The sequence below is a fragment of the Aotus nancymaae genome, unplaced genomic scaffold (assembly GCF_030222135.1).
Source record: "Aotus nancymaae isolate 86718 unplaced genomic scaffold, 86718_ANA_hifiasm-v0.15.2.pri h1tg000016l, whole genome shotgun sequence".
Taxonomy (NCBI): Eukaryota; Metazoa; Chordata; class Mammalia; order Primates; family Aotidae; genus Aotus; species Aotus nancymaae.
Genome location: NW_026988428.1, coordinates 56,846,826 through 56,856,360, shown reverse-complemented (window position 1 = coordinate 56,856,360; position 9,535 = coordinate 56,846,826). Strand labels below are relative to the sequence as shown.

The following is a 9,535-nucleotide window of genomic DNA, read 5'->3' as shown; positions in this document are numbered from 1 at the left end:
GATACCTATTCTAGGCGCGTGTTTTTCTTTCCTGCCTGCACAGCCTTAGCACCATTACCAAGGGCTTATGGAGTGCCTCATCCACAGACCTGGAAACCCACACAGCAAAGCATCCAACCAGGAGACCCACTTCACCGTGAAGGCAGTGTGAGAGTGGGCCCATGATCCTGGAATGACAGATCAAATCGTATTCTGCACCATCCTGATGTGGCCAGCTTCATAGAATGCTAGAATAGCCTCTACTCTAGCTAGGTAACGAAAGTTCTTTGTCATTTTTATCATTCAAATGGCATATTTCACCATGGGGATGCAAGAGGCAGAAAATCCTGATGTGCAGAGAGAAATGAATGAAGTAATTACATAGAAGTAAGCAGATGCAACAGATTGAGAGACTGAGTACTGACAGGTCTCAGGTGTCCAGTTAGCCACAGCCCACGAGACACCTCTGTTTTCTTTTTTTTTTTTCTTTAAGTTCTGGGATACATGTGCAGAACATGCAGATTTATTACATAGGCATACATGTGCCATGGTGGTTTTCTGCACCCATCAACCCATCATCTAGGTTTTAAGCTCAGCATGCACTAGGTATTCGTCTTAATGCTCTCCCTCCCCTTGCTACCAACCCCGCTACAGACCCCAGACACCTGTTTTCTAACAGTTAATCTACCCTTTTTTTTTTCATAAGCAAGCTTGATTTGGTTCCTAGTTATCTGCAACTAAAAGATCTTATCTAATACAATAAATTTCAAAGAGGCAAACTTCTGCCTTCACCTGAAGAACCTTCCAATAAATAATAGTTATCCCAAAATGGAAAAAGCTTCTCTTATCATTTTGAGGTCTAGACAGCCCTTCATCACGGTGTAGAAGACATTCTGTCTATTATAAATAGTTGAACTAGATAAACTGAAAGTTCCTTGCCAGTTTGAGATCCTCTGACAAATATCAGGAAAGGCATGATATGGAAAATAGAATAGCTTCACTCTTTTAGGAAATAAAAAATAATGAGTCTCCAAGTGCTCGATAACATTCCAAGAGAGAATGTGTGAGAGTGTATTACATTGCAGGGGGAGAGATTGACAGATTCTAGATTCAGCATTTGTTAGAAAACTGGAACCAAAGTTTACAGTGATTTCTCTTTTATTAAATTAATACAAAAAGCCTAGAAGCTCAGTATTCAGAATTCATAAAAAATAAAAATAAAGTATTAAATGAAGTAGCTTTTCAATGTATGTTTTTATTTGCTGGCTGAAATGAAAATTGAAAAACGATCACACAAAATATTTTGGCAAAATGCTCTAGTATGCTTTCTCTTGATATCACTGCCAACAATGCCCTCTAGTGGTAAACCAAGTAGACAATGAAAAATGGGAAAAAAAAAAATGAAGCAAGCCTGCTAAACACATTGGTAAGCTTTTCAGGAAAATATAAACTTTCAGTGCAGAAGGACCTGCGGCAGGCCCACTTCAGCTGCCTCCCCAGCCTGGTTTCCCTTGGTGAGTGACTATGTCCTTTGATGGGTGACTGCGTACATTCAGGCACCAGGGGAAAGAGGTACCATCAGGTGGCCTATGTGAATCTAACAGCAATGGCCAGATCAAGGGGTCTGATCCAGACTTATGGGCCAACAATCCAGGATTATCTCAATCAGCCAAGGCCTATCTGGGAAGCAGTGCAAGAGCAACTAGAGAAGAAAAAGAAAGATGCCAAGGCTTTGGATGGATTTGAAGAAAAAAATGAGAACTGGAAGAAAAAACTAGAATAACACAGGGAGAAACTCTTAAGTGGAAGTGAGAGCTTATCCCAAAAAAGGGAAAGAAAAGAAAAAGAGGAAGAAATCTGGTAGGCATTCATCGTCTTCCTCATGCTCTGATTCTTCCAGCAGTACTGATTCTGAGGGTGAGGATAAGAAATAAGGAAAAGGGAGAAAGAAAAAGAACCATTCACATAAATCTTCTGAGATCTCCATGTCAGAAACTGAATCAGACAGTAAGGATAGAAGGACAATAGAAGACTTCTTTCTCTTTATAAGGAAGTCAAAGGATCCAGCTGAGAAAGAAAAGGCCATTAAAGGACTCAGGAAACAAACAAAAAAAAACCTCTGAAGATAAATCTTTATCATCTGAGTCCTTGTCAGAACCAGAGTATATTGAGGAGATATGGGCAAAAAAGAAGAAAAGTAGTGAAGAATGAGAAAAAACAAGAAACAAAAAAGAGAAAGAAGACTGCTAGTTCAAGTCCTGACTCATCGTAATATTTAGAAAAATCAGGATTCCCTTATAGAGAAAGTACAGTGCCTGAGGAAATTTCAACTGTGAAAATTACAGCATATTTCCTATAATGCATGAATTTTCTTGTTTTTAGAATTATCCTTGGACTTGCCAGATGCAGTGGCTCATGCCTGTAATCCCAGCATTTTGGGAGGCCGAGGCAGGTGAATCACCTGAGGTCAGGAGTTCAAGACCAGCCTGACCAACATGGCGAAACCCCATCTCTATTAAAAATACAAAAATTAGCCAGGTGTGGTGTCTGGTGCCCGTAATCCCAGCTACGTGGGAGGCTGAGGCAGGAGAATCACTTGAACCCAAGAGGCGAAGGTTGCAGTGAGCCAAGATGGTGCTACTGCACTCCAGACTGGGCAACAAAGCAAGACATCATATCAAACAAACAAACAAAAACAAAAAGAATGATCCCTGGACTACTCAGTAGCCATTCAGATGCTTCTGTGGGCAAGGGCCATAAATGTTGCCTGCTACTTGAGCATTTATTCTTTTCCCTTCCAGTGCTTGATAACTCTGGGAGATAATACACTGCAGTAGCACTAGTGGTTACAATACTTAGGAATAAAATTAATGTTTTTGACTAGAAGTGTACAACGATAAATCAACAGAAACCAGTCTGAATACATCTTTAAGATGGAATCAGAAATGACCAGATGTTAAAAATTTTAAAGTAGTTAAAATTTTTGAAGTAGAGATTACATTGATATTTTAAAATCCATACTCTGTAGTTAAGTATATTTTAATTTATTCCCCAAGTAGACTCTGATTTACCTGGAAAGGTGCTTTTCAGAATGGAGGGAGAAGGTGGTTTCCTATCTCTTTAGCTATTAGAACAACATGCCTTTGATCCTCATACATCCTGTATTTGTGGAAAGTGTAGCCATGCTTTATAGAGAGGTCAGAGCTGGGTGCCAGGAGTCTCACCCTTTACTGAGCTTAGGGACGTCCTTGGCTTCTGTCATATGCTTCTTTGAATGAACCAGAGAAATAGCCCTTTGCAGCATGAGAAAGCCCCAAAAGCCCTGGGATTTACCTCCACTTCAATAATGCTGAATTTTTTTTTAGCATTAGAATATGCTGTGTCATTTGAACTAATTTTTATTACACTTTGGCTTTGGAGAGAAATTGTTTCAAATAGACACTGGTACTTTTTGAACTTGCAAACTAAAGACTCTAAAATGTATGTTGTATACTATTAAGTTTTAATTTGTCAGGAAAATTCCATACAACCAGTGATAGTTCCTTTATTTTTTATATGACGTTTGTTTAGGCTGCAATGTTTAGCTTTTGTTAACTCTTTTCTCTTGCTGTCTTAAGCTCACTACTGTGTTTAATGGCATACTTGCCAAGATAGTGAGCATATAAAAAGCAGGGTTCTGATTTTTTAAAAAACACAGCTTTATATTGAGGCTGAGACTTACCATAAAAAAGTTGAGTAGCAAGCCTGGTATGCTGCGTCTTGTTACATAAAGCTATCGCCAGAATCGTAGTAAATATAATGTCCTAAAAGTTAAAAAAACAAACAGAAAAAGAAAATATGAACTTTTACACTTCCAGTTGGTAACTGAATGTTATCTTTGGCAATAAAATGAAACTTTACAAGGTACTGCAGCATATATCTTAAAGCACAAGCATGTCAAAGCCAATTTTCCCCTGTGGTTTTCCTAAGCATAAGCCAAACAGCACAGGAAAATGCCCAGTGGGGGCATTTCTGGGTCACAACTTCCACTGGTATCTTAAAAGGAATTAAAATCTGTTTTTATGGAGGATGAAATCATTCACCAAAAAAAAAAAAAAAAAAAAAAAAAAACTGCTTTTAAACCCAATTACTTTCAAGAATTATAGCTTCAGACACCTACAATGGCTCGTTCCCACCTTCAAGATTTTATCTGAATTCTGAACTCATCAACCAGATAAAGTATATTTGCTTGAGAATTCTTCAAGCTACAGCTCTCATCTGCTGGGGCAAGCCCATTAAAACAAGGTACAGTTATAGGAATAACATTTCTCTAACCCTGGCTCAGCAAAGAGCTTCCCAAAGGAACTGCAGGTGAAGTAAAAGAAAGAAGGCAACTTACACAGCTTACTCGCCTCTAATTCAAACCAGCTCTAGTAATCTTATCCAAATCTGGCTTAAGATTTCTTTGTCTTTGCAAATTGTTCTCCTTTCCCTCCCCTCCAAGCCTCCTTCCTTCATACTTTCTAATCATTCTATCTTCCTTTCAGTAACTGACTGAATATGTGTGTGGTATTGAGAGGCACTTGGAGCGTCTTATGACAACTATATGCGTATGAGAATATTTGCTCTGGATGACCTTGTGTAAGATGTTAACCTACTAGCCTGTTCCAGGAATTCTTTTATTTAAATAGAAAGAAAAACATCCTCAGAAAACTATGCCGTGAGTTGAAAGGGATTGTTAATATTAATTCCTTTAGGAAGACTGACCACATTCTGTGAATGCTAAATGTTTCCTAGTTTTGCATTGGCAAAAAGGAATTCAGAGACTAAATACTGTATCTCTGAAGAACTCCTGCCTGTCTCAACCTTAAACAAAGTCTCATGAGGCAACCTGAGCTTCAATATCATTTTCTCCATTGCCATTTCTGCAGACCAGAAACAGCCTTTGGAGTTAGGTGGCTGGCCTAGGTGTAAATCCCACCATTGCCAGACTTGGCTGTGCTGTTGAGCAAGTTGGTTACACAAGCTAATTGAAGAGCTGTTTGGAGACTCACAGCTCACAGAGCAATTATCTGACAATTTTACCTACAGCTAGCGCTAGGCCAAGTGACGACACAAAGATATGTAGATGCCAAAATGGCAGAAAATAGTACTGTGTTTCCCAGTGTATGCTGTATAGAAGGATCCCTAACTTATTTGACCCTGGAGCTTTTTTCTCAGATCAGGCTATAAAAACATTCTTTAGGAAATGTTAATACAGGATGTTCTCTGGAAGTTTTCAAATTCAAATTATATCCCTTATATTTCTTCAGTCCCCTAGCCTCATTTATTTTTTATTTTATTTTATTTTATTTCCTTTTTTGTTTGTTTGTTTTTTTGAGATAGGATCTTATTATATCGCCCAGGCCAAAGTGTAGTGGCACAGTCACAGCTCACTGTAACCTTGACCTCCCAGGCTGAAGTGATCCTCCCACCTCAGCCTCCTGAGCAGCTGGGACTACAGCTGCATACCACCTTGCTTGGTTCATTTTTTATTATTTGTTTTAGAGACAGGGTCTTGCTGTGTTGCCCAGACTGGTCTTGAACTCCTGGCCTCAAGCGATGCTCCTACCTTGGCTTCCCAAAGAGCTAGGGTTACAGGCATTAGTCACTGCACTCAGATACATTAGCTTTATTTCAAATGCCCAATAGCCACATAGGGCAATGGCTACCATATGGGACAGTGCTGAATTGAACATCCCATCATGGCAGAGAGTTCTATTGGACAGCACTAGTCTAGAGTTTTCCTCATAACAATGTAATTATATTCAAACTCTAGCCCTTAAGAAACTCACAAAAATAGTAACTTTAGAGTAAAGGGCGAAGCAGCAGCTTAGCCAAGTATCAAAGATAACATCTCTAGTAATAAGAAAATCAGACATCGTTATGCTATCCTAAGAAGAACATTGTATCTCATGTGTGGTATTTCTGCCAAAAACACATAACCTGAATCTAATCATCAGAAAACATCAAACACAAGTTGAAGGATATTCTTCAAAATAACTGGCCTGTACTCTTTAAAATGTCAAGATCACCGTGTGCGGTGGCTCACGCCTATAATCCCAGCACTTTGAGAGGCTGAGGCGGGTGGATTGCTTGAGGCTAGGAGTTCCAGACCAGCCTGGCCAACATGGTGAAACCCCATCTCTACTAAAAATACAGAAATTAGCTGGGTGTGGTGGTGTGTTCCTGTAATCCCAGCTACTTGGGAGGTTGAGTCAGGAGAATCACTTGAACCCAGGAGGCAGAGGTTGCAGTGAGCCGAGGTGGTGCCACTGCATGCCAGCCTGGGCAACAGAGCAAGATGCAAGACTCCATCTCAAAATAAATAAATAAAAACAAAATAAAATGTCAAGATCATAAAAGAGAAAGAGAAAGAAACTGTTCCAGATTAAAGGAGACTAAAGAGACATGATAACTCAATGTGATTCATGATTCTTAATTAGATCTTGACCAGGGAAAGAATAACCGTAAAGGAAATTGCTAGAACGATTGCCCAAATGGACTGTGAGTTATATAATAGTATTATTAAAATGATAAATTGCTTGATTTTGATCATTATGGTGTGGTCATGTAAGAGAAAGTCCTTCATCTTAGGAAATATACATTGAAATATTTAAAACTAAAGGAGCCCTCTCTGGGTTCCAATTAAGATGGAGATACTGTACCCCACCCTGTTTTTCCTCCTGAATGGAAACCTTGGATAGGATGTATCATGTAAACTATCTGAAGACTTTGAAAAAGAGAATGGTAGAAGGTAGGTTAGGAAAGGCAAACAGATCTTTGAGAATTACTGAAGTAAAGGGTGAGTTCTCCTTTTCTAAATCTGATTTCTCCCAGCCTGGACTGAAAGGCAACCTGAAACCCAGAGGTATATACAAGGTGCAGACAAAAATTGTTCTGAGAAGCATTCTCTCTTCCTTGTCTGAGGAGCAGGAAAGGGGTCTCCTATGGGTTAGAGATAGTGGAGGAAATGTTCTGGGGTTTTACTTCCTCTCTTGTCCCAGCTCCTAGGCAATCCCACTCAGGCACAGAAGCAGCAATAGCTGGACAAATGCTTAAAAATGAGAGAAAGGGGAATCCTTCTGTCTGACCAGAGGAACCATGGATCTGAGTATGAGACACATCAGTCCTAGTACTCATTTCTGTTTGTCCTCTCACCACTTGGTCCCTGAGACAGACACAGTTGTGGAAAGTATATAACAGACCAGAGAAACTAAGGCAGTGGCTATATAGTCAGAATATCGAATACCAGGAAGATGTTACCTGGAAGCAGGAAAAATCTCCCTAGGGAAATCATGGAAAGAAAGAAGCTCTAGAAAGTGATATGGGATCTAAGATGTCTGAATCACTGGGCCCATCTTTGAGCTGTGCATATTAGGGTCTGACCTAAACAGCATGCAAAAGATGTTGAGAACTATCTACAGGGTGGACCACTGCCCAAGTCCCAGACTGGCCACTGAGTGTCTCACACACACACGGGATGGATATAAGTAACACTGCAAAGCCTTTGAAAACTGAACTGACATAGGAACCAGAGCCCACAGAAGGTGGGATAGGAATTTATAACCTAAACTTAAATTTGTCGGTTTCCTGCTAAAACGAACAAAATGCCCCATAGGATTTAACAAGACCCAGAGTCCCATTATATCATATTCAAAATGTCCAGAATCAAATCCGAAATTATTCAACATATGAAGAACCAGGAAAACCTTCTTACTTTTCACATCTCTTAAGGAAAAAGATAATCAACAGCCATGAACACAGATGTTAAAATTAGACAAGGGCTTCCCAGCTATTAAAATCATTCTCCTATAAATGTGAACAGTCTTGAAACAAATGGAAAGACAGATGTTTTCAGAATAGAAATAAAAAATATAAAAAAGGAACAAAAGAAAATTTTTGAACTGAAATAACATAATTGCTGAAGTAGAGAATCTACTGGATTGGGTGACTAAATGAACTTGAAGATATAGCAATAAAATTATCCAATCTGCACAATAGAGATAAAAAAAGATTTTTAAAATATGAGTGGAGCCTAATACATCTGTGTGACAATACCAAAAGATCTAACATTTGTGTTACTGGAATTTCAAAAGAAAAAGAGACACATGCAGAAAGATACTTGAAGAAATAAAGGAGTAAAATATTTCCCAATTTGGCAAAAGACATAAACTTGTAGATTAAAAAGATTTAGTAAACCCCAAACAGAATAAATTTGAAGAAATATACACCCAGATAATATCATAATCAAACTACTGAAAACTAAAAACAAAAGAAAATATCTTGAAAACTGCCAGAGAAAAATGGTATGTGGGTTTTTGTTTGTTTTTTGTTTTTTCGTTTTCTTGACGGAATCTCCCTCTGTTGTCAGGCTGGAGTGTGGTGGCGCGATCTTGGCTCACTACAATCTCCACCTCAGCCTCAATTGATTCAATCGATTCTCCTGCCTCAGCCTCCTGAGTAGCTGGGACTATAAGCGTGTGCCACCAGGCCCAGCTAATTTTTTGTATTTTTAGTAAGAGATGGGGTTTCACCATGTTGGCCAGGATGGTCTCAGTCTCTTGATGTTGTGATCCGCCCACCTCAGCCTCCCAAAGTGCTGGGATTACAGGCATGAGCCGCCACACCCAGCCAGCAATGATGATTTTTAAATGACTTCATATTTCTCATCAGAAACCATGAGAAGGTGTAAGCAGTGAAACATTTTTTAAATGCTGAAATAAAATAGCTTTTAACCCAGAATTCTATATCCAGTTAAAATATCCTTCAGGAATGTAGGCAAAAAGAAGACATTCTCAGAAGAAGAAAGACTGAGAGAATACATCATCAGCAGACCTGCTCTAAAAAAACATGCCAAATAAAGTTTTTCAGACAGAAGAGAAATAATAAGAATGGAAAAGCTTATGAATAAATCAAAGAAGACCTAAATAAATGGAGTGGCAAACTATGTTCGTGGACTGAAAGATTCTGTATAATTACCATGTCATTTCTCTTCAAATTTATCTATAGATTTAATGCAATTCCAGTTAAATCTCAGAATAATTTTTTTAGATATAAACATGCTGATTCAAAAATTTACATAGAAAAGCAAAGGACCTAGAATAATCAGAAAACTTTTTAAAGCAAGAATAAAGTTAGAGGATTCATAGTAGACAATTTTAACATTTATTATAAAGCTACAATAGTAAAGGCAGCGTGGTAGTGCCAAAGTGATAGAAACACAGATCAATGGAAGAGAATTTTAAAATCCAAAAATAGATTCACACAAATATGGCCAATTGATTTTGAACAAAAATGGAACAGCAATTCAATGGAGAAAGGATAGCTTTTTTAGCAAGTGGTTTTAAAACAATTGAACATTCAGATGCAAAAAAAAAAAAAAAAGAAAGAAAAAGAAAACCGATATCTCAACCTAAATCTTGCATTTTATGTGCAAATTACTCAAAACAGCTCATAGGCCCAAAGTTGAAATATAAAATTATCAAACTTTTAGAAGACAAATAAAATCCTCACAAACTTGCATAAAGCAAAGCAT

At 38.3% G+C, this 9,535-nt stretch overlaps 1 pseudogene; it reads left to right on the top strand.

Moving 5' to 3' along the window:
• The first annotated feature begins 1,513 nt into the window (after nucleotides 1-1,513).
• Nucleotides 1,514-9,535, top strand: LOC105720534 (protein FAM133B-like; annotated as a pseudogene).